The sequence below is a fragment of the Apium graveolens genome, chromosome 6 (assembly GCF_009905375.1).
Source record: "Apium graveolens cultivar Ventura chromosome 6, ASM990537v1, whole genome shotgun sequence".
In the NCBI taxonomy this organism is placed as follows: domain Eukaryota; kingdom Viridiplantae; phylum Streptophyta; class Magnoliopsida; order Apiales; family Apiaceae; genus Apium; species Apium graveolens.
Window position 1 is genome coordinate 214,271,520 of NC_133652.1, and position 8,021 is coordinate 214,279,540.

The following is an 8,021-nucleotide window of genomic DNA, read 5'->3' on the forward strand; positions in this document are numbered from 1 at the left end:
GAACGCGTATACTTGCGTGAATATTAGTGCGTGATTTCGCCCTAACAAGTTTTTGGCGCCGCTGCCGGGGACTCGGCGTATTTGTTTAGTTTATGTACTTACCATCATTGGTCATTAGGACTCAGTGATTAGGACGTAGTAGTTAATTACTCTTTTCGGTTGTGTTTCAGGTACTTTAGCAAACGTTTATGCAAACTCGTTCTCGTGCTCGCAAGAGGACTTTAGATACAGCTGATGAGAAAGACGAAGTTCTTGATACACCGGAGAAGTTAGATTTTGAGGATTCGGATTCAGGAACTGAGCAGAAAGAACCAGTAAACATGGGAGATCGTATTGTTCAAGCTGATCCAGCTCTTATGGATTTTTCTCGGCCTAAAATTGATGACATTCAGTCAAGCATCCTTCATCCGGCTATTCAAGCTAACACCTTTGAGATCAAGCCGGGCACTATTCAGATGGTGCAGAATTCTGTTTCTTTTGGAGGAGCGGCAACTGAAGACCCCAACATGCACATAAGGAATTTTGTCGAGATCTGCAGCACTTTTAAGTATAATGGCGTGACTGATGAGGCTATCAAGTTGAGGCTCTTCCCATTCTCACTGAGGGATAAAGCTAAAGACTGGTTACATTCTGAACCAGCTGGGTCAATCACTACGTGGCAAGATCTTGCGCAAAAGTTTCTGGTGAAGTTTTATCCAATGGCAAAGACTGCTGCTATGAGGAGTGCTCTTACTCAATTTACACAGCAACCTATAGAATCTATATGCGAGGCTTGGGAACGCTACAAGGAAATGTTGAGAAAATATCCACATCATGGAATGCCGGATTGGATGGTAATCACTGGTTTTTATAATGGTTTGGGGGCCCAATCTCGGCCCATGCTCGATGCAGCAGCTGGAGGCGCCTTATGGGCTAAAAGCTATACTGAGGCGTATAATCTTATCGAGACGATGGCTGCAAATGAGCATCAAAACCCAACTCAGAGGATGACGTCAGGCAAGGTAGCAGGTATTCTGGAAGTTGATGCAGCCACCGCTATTGCAGCCCAGCTCCAAGCGCTATCAATGAAGGTTGATTCTCTGGCTACGTATGGAGTTAATCAAATAGCTATGGTTTGTGAGCTTTGTGCAGGTTCTCATGCTACGGATCATTGTTCTCTTGTCAATGAATCTGTTCAGTATGTGAATAATTATCAGCGACAACAGCAGCCTGTGCCAGCGACCTATCATCCTAACAACAGAAATCATCCAAATTTCAGCTGGGGGAATACTCAGAATGCTATTCAGCCACCATATCAGCAAGGAGTAAGTAAACAGTTTAACCCACCTGGATTCCAGCAACCACAACAGTATGCTACAAGGAAATCATATCCTCAACAAGGAAGTGCAGCTGCACCTACTAGTGCTAATTTTGAGGAACTTAAGCTGTTGTACAAGAGTCAGGCGGTTTCTATCAAGACCTTGGAAAATCAAATCGGTCAATTAGCCAATGCAGTGCTCAATCGCCAACCTGGCACTCTTCCCAGTGACACGGAAGTACCAGGCAGGAAGGAAGCCAAAGAGCAAGTCAAGGCTATTACCTTAAGGTCTGGAAAAGTAGCTGATGCTGAAAAGGCAAAAGAAGTCGAAGCTGAAGTTAGGGATGAAGAATCTAAGCAAAAGGAGAAAGCGGCGGAACCAAGGAAGACTACTGTTGAACACACTCTGCCTGAGGCTAATACAGGGGAGAAACAGCTCTATCCTCCACCACCTTTTCCTAAGAGATTGCAGCAACAAAAGCTGGATAGACAGTTCGGGAAGTTTCTGGAGGTGTTCAAGAAACTTCACATCAATATACCTTTCGCTGAGGCTCTGGAACAAATGCCTAGTTATGCGAAGTTTATGAAGACTATTCTTTCAAGGAAGGTGAAACTGGATGACCTTGAAACCGTTGCTCTCACGGAAGAATGCAGCGCTGTTCTGCAGCAAAAGTTACCACCAAAACTGAAAGATCCAGGAAGCTTCACCATTCCTTGCACCATTGGCAATCTAACTTTTGACAAGTGCCTTTGCGATTTGGGAGCAAGCATTAATCTGATGCCGTTGTCGATCTTTAAAAAGCTGGATCTGCCTGATCCAAAACCCACATACATGTCGCTACAATTGGCTGACCGTTCCATTACTTACCCAAGGGGCATAGTTGAGGATGTGCTCGTCAAGGTGGATAAGCTCTTCTTTCCTGCAGATTTCGTTATTCTGGATTTTGAGGAAGATAAGAAGATTCCCATAATCTTGGGGAGGCCTTTCTTGGCTACTGGCCATACCTTGATAGATGTGCAAAAAGGGGAACTTACTATGCGGGTCCAAGATCAGGATGTGACCTTCAACGTATTCAAGGCAATGAAATTCCCTACAGAAGATGAGGAGTGCTTAAAAGTGGATGTGATTGATTATGCGGTTACTTCGGAACTCGATCACATGCTAATGTCTGATGCATTGGAAAAGGCCTTAGTGGGGGATTTTGACAGCGATGATGAAGATAGCAACGAGCAATTACAATATCTGAACGCTTCTCCATGGAAGCGAAAGCTCGACATACCATTTGAATCTCTTGGTACTTCTGACCTTAAGAATGCTGAAGGGAAGCTCAAACCATCAATAGAGGAAGCACCTACCTTGGAGCTTAAACCATTACCTGAACACTTGAGGTATGCTTTTTTAGGTGATTCATCTACGTTACCTGTTATTATTTCAGCTGACCTTTCAGGTAGTGAGGAAGATAAGCTCTTAAGGATTTTGAGAGAATTCAAATCGGCTATAGGATGGACCATAGCAGACATCAAGGGGATAAGTCCTTCATATTGTATGCATAAAATTCTGTTAGAGAAAGGTAGTAAGCCAACTGTGGAACAGCAGCGAAGACTGAACCCGATCATGAAGGAGGTGGTGAAGAAAGAAATTATGAAATGGCTAGATACAGGCATCATTTATCCTATTTCTGACAGCTCGTGGGTGAGCCCTGTACAATGTGTTCCTAAGAAAGGAGGTATCACTGTGGTCGCAAATGAAAAGAATGAGATCATCCCTACTCGAACAGTTACAGGATGGAGAGTATGCATGGATTATAGAAAATTGAACAAAGCCACAAGGAAGGATCACTTCCCTCTCCCATTCATTGATCAAATGCTTGACAGATTGGCGGGACATGAGTATTTTTGTCTTCTGGATGGTTATTCCGGGTATAATCAGATTTGTATTGCACCAGAGGATCAGGAAAAGACTACCTTCACTTGTCCATTTGGCACATTTGCTTTTCGTAGAGTTTCGTTTGGGTTATGTGGCGCCCCGGCCACCTTTCAGAGATGTATGATGGCTATATTCTCTGACATGATTGGAAATAACGTCGAAGTGTTCATGGATGACTTCTCCGTCTTTGGACACTCATATGATGAATGTTTAAATAATCTGCACACCGTACTCAAAAGATGCGTGGAAACTAATTTGGTGCTTAATTGGGAGAAATGTCATTTTATGGTGCGTGAAGGCATTATCCTTGGGCATAAGGTCTCTAGCAAAGGTCTGGAGGTGGACAAGGCCAAGGTGGGAGTCATTGAAAATCTTCCCCCACCTAATTCGGTGAAAGGAATCCGTAGTTTTCTCGGTCATGCGGGTTTTTATCGGCGATTCATCAAGGACTTTTCAAAGATATCTAAGCCGTTGTGCAATTTACTTGAGAAAGATGTGCCTTTCAAATTTGATGATGAATGTTTGGCAGCATTCGAGACTCTCAAGGAGAGTTTGATCACGGCACCAGTTATTACAGCACCAGATTGGACAGAACCGTTTGAGATGATGTGTGATGCGAGTGATTATGCGGTAGGTGCAGTTCTGGGACAGCGCAAGAAAAATCTCTTCCATATGGTCTACTATGCGAGTAAGACTTTAAATGGGGCCCAATTGAACTACACCACTACTGAGAAGGAGCTTTTGGCTATAGTCTTTGGCTTTGAGAAATTTCGATATTATCTGCTTGGTACGAAAGTGACAGTATTCACTGATCATGCAGCTATTCGCTATCTGGTTTCTAAGAAGGATTCGAAGCCGAGACTCATTCGTTGGGTGCTTTTACTTCAAGAATTTGAGTTAGAGATCAAAGATAGAAAAGGTACTGAGAATCAAGTAGCTGACCATCTCTCTAGGTTGGAGAATCCCGATTCTACTTCACAAGATAGGACGTTAATCAATGAATCTTTTCCGGATGAGCAGTTGTTTGCAATTCAGGAGGAAGAACCATGGTTTGCAGATATTGTAAACTATCTTGTCAGCAATATAATGCCTCCTAATTTGACATCCGCGCAAAAGAAGAAGTTTCTGCATGAGGTAAAGTGGTATATGTGGGATGAACCATATTTGTTTAGACAGGGAGCTGACCAGATCATCAGGAGATGAATCCCGTTCTGTGAGACGGAAGGGATATTACGAGACTGCCATTCCACGGTTTATGGTGGACACTATGGAGGTGAGAAGACGGCAGCTCGTATTCTGCAAGCAGGTTTTTTCTGGCCTACCTTGTTCAAGGATGCTCATCAGTTTGTTTTAAGGTGTGATCGTTGCCAAAGAGTGGGAAATTTGTCAAGAAAGGATGAGATGCCATTAAATGTGATGCTTGAAGTCGAGGTCTTTGATGTATGGGGAGTCGATTTCATGGGGCCTTTTATCTCGTCTTGCAATAATCAGTACATCTTGCTGGCAGTCGATTATGTCTCAAAATTGGTCGAAGTTAAAGCTTTACCGACAAATGATGCAAAGGCAGTGCTAAATTTTCTTCATAAGCAAATTTTCACAAGGTTTGGAACACCTCGGGTAATCATAAGTGATGAAGGATCGCATTTTTGCAACCGTAAGTTCACTTCTATGATGCAGTGTTATAATGTGAATCATCGAGTAGCTACTGCCTATCATCCGCAAACAAATGGTCAAGCGGAAGTGTCTAACAGAGAGATAAAGCGCATTCTAGAGAAGGTTGTTTGTCCGTCAAGGAAGGATTGGTCTTTAAAGCTCGATGAAGCTGTTTGGGCTTACAGAACAGCATACAAAACTCCACTTGGGATGTCACCGTTTCAGTTGGTGTACGGTAAGGGATGTCATCTACCGGCGGAGCTTGAGCATAAGGCCTACTGGGCATTGAAGAAATTGAACCTGGATTTAGATGCAGCTGGTAAGAAAAGAATGCTTCAGCTTAATGAACTTGATGAATTTCGACTTCAAGCGTACGAGAATAACAAAATATATAAGGAAAAGGTGAAGAGGTGGCACGATAGGAAGCTACATCCTAAGTTATTTGTGCCAGGGCAACAAGTTCTGTTATTCAACTCTCGGCTCTGACTTTTTCCTGGGAAGTTGAAATCAAGGTGGTCTGGACCTTTTATTGTCAAAACTGTGTTTCCACATGGAGCGGTGGAAATTTTTGAGAATAATTCGGACCAAGCATTCAAGGTTAACGGTCAGCGGTCGAAACACTACTATGGGGACATGGCAAACCGAGAGGTGGTTAGTGCCATGTTGTTGACTACGTGAGAAAGGTACGGAACGTCAAGCTAATGATGAAAAAGAAGCGCTGCGTGGGAGGCAACCCATGAATTGTTGTTACAGGAACCCTTAGAAGTTAATAACCTATCCAAAAACACAAAAAAATCAGAAAACAGGGGCTGAAATTTTTTTTTTCCAGAGACCCTCTGCGCGACCGCGCAGCTATGCTGAGCGGCCGCGCAGCTTGCTGCGCGCCCGCACAGAAATGCTGAGCGGCCGCGCAGGGGTCGAGTTCCAGAAATTTTTTTTTACAGTTCAGAAAAAAAAAAAAAACAAAAACACAAAAACCCATCACAGCCCATAAACCCACGAATTCTTTTCCCATTACCCCATGATTTTATCCCTCAACCCCACTCCTAATCTAATTTAACCTACTCCACACCCTATATATACATACACCTATCCTACATATCTCCCACAACTTCCTACACTTAAACCCTCTCATAAACATCAAAAATCAGTTCTTACACACTTTTATTCACAAATCAATGGCACCCAAGAGAGCACGCACTATTGACAGCAACAGCACAGTTCCTACTGCTGATTCATCAAGGGGTACTGCTGCAAGGCCTCGGTTAACTGACAGAGCCGCGGAGGAGGAGTACACTAGGCTGTTGGGGAAGCCGATTCTGAAGGAGAGGGGGTTTTTACCATCAGGGAGGGATGGTGAGTTGTTGCCCATGATTGCAGAGAAGGGGTGGATAGCTTTTTGTGAGTCACCCGAAGCAGTACCGATGAGTGTTGTTCACGAGTTCTACGCGAACGCGAAGGCTGAAAAGAATGGGTTTTCTGTAGTTCGTGAGCTGACGGTTGATTATCATCCTGCGGCGATTCGCCGTGTGATTGGACAGCGAGAGAGGAAGCCCGAGGAGGAGAACTGGAATGAAAAGACTGCTGAGGACTTTGACTTGGATTTGATTTGTGCGACTCTCTGTCGACCGGGCACAGTTTGGAACCGCAGTCCAGCCAATAATGAGTATCGTCACTTTCCGGCGATCGCCATGAACAGGTATGCCCGTGCATGGAATGCATTTATATGTGCTAATATTTTGCCTTCTTCACATGCACACGAGGTCACAGTTAAGAGAGCACAGTTGTTGTGGGGAATTCTGAATGAGGAATACTATGTGGACCTTGGTGAGTTTATCTACCAAGGAATTCTGAAGTTTTTGAGGGGAGCAAAGTATATGAACATCCCTTATGCATCCACGGTTACAAAGCTATGTCGAGCAGTAGGAGTGAACTGGCCGGCTCATGAGCAGTTGCAGTTGCCAGCAGCTCTGATAGATTCTGGCACTCTGAATGGGATGCAGGAGTGGACCGGTGGTGAGCCTGAGGAGCATGGGCTGGGTTATCGTCTTCCAGGAGGGCGTCCAGCACGAGGTGCTACTATGGCCAGGCCAGGGCGTGGTGAGGCTAGTTCTTCGAGAGCTCAGGAGGGTGCTGGGATGGGTGATGCCCAGTATAGGAGGCTTTCACGGCGGATGGATGCCATGTATGAGACGCAGAGCAGGTTTGCTCAGGAGCTCACCCTTGCGTTAGGGACTGCTTTTCGAGGCCTTGGAGCTGATATCCAGTGGCCAGTTTTTGGTGAGGACTTTGCATACCCGCCGCCTGATACTCCACCCACTGAGGGTGATGATGATGATGATGACTCCGAGTAGGTATACCCTGTGTTCCTTTCTACTACCTTCACTGGGGACAGTGAAGATTTTAAGTTTGGGGGTGGTAGTTAAGGAATATTTTGTGTGTGTCATATAGCTGCATATTCATGATAGTTAGTTCATATAGTTGCATAATTTTTGCCATATAGTTTTTTTATATATATAGCTTTATTTGTTTGTCATATCATATAGCTCATGCATATACCATGATCCCTTTTGCAATGATTTATCGACTGACTTGTGATATTGATGCGAGTGTAGTGATAGCATTAAAGTGATATTAAGTTGTGTAGGTTGATATGCATGCTAGAAGCACTTGTATTGTCACTAAGTCTTAGAGAATGCTTAAGGACTAGATTGTTGTTATGATCTGATTATTTTCGAGGATAATCTATTTATTATGCTTAGAATTTGATAATAGGTTCTTAGTGGTAAAGGCATGAAAAAGAAAAAAAAATGGAGTAAAAATGGAATTTGTTGCTAGTTGTGGCTAGGCGTCAAATGGCTAGTAGCCGGCTCGCATGTTATGCGAGTAGTCTAGGGTTGAGCAAGATGGAGCGAAACGCACTTGCTCAGAGTTATTAAAAAAAAAAAAAAAAATAATTTTGCATAATTGATCAAGAGTGGGCTCTTTGGTATTCGAGTTATTAAGTTCTTAGGGGACTTTGTGCCTAGTGACCTAAGGCTTTTAGAGTCTGGGATCCGCTAACCTAACGCTCGTTACATGGATACCATTGTATAAGTCTTTTGTGGACCTCACTCATTGCACGGTCAAATAAGCATTTGAGTT

General features: G+C 43.8%; 1 non-coding gene across 1 annotated transcript; it reads right to left on the reverse strand.

Annotated features, from left to right (window-relative positions):
• Positions 1–713: 713 nt before the first annotated feature.
• Positions 714–820, reverse strand: LOC141669540 (small nucleolar RNA R71). The gene has a single exon (XR_012553814.1). It is a non-coding gene; the product is annotated as a small nucleolar RNA R71 (small nucleolar RNA).
• Between the last annotated feature and the right edge of the window lie 7,201 nt (positions 821–8,021).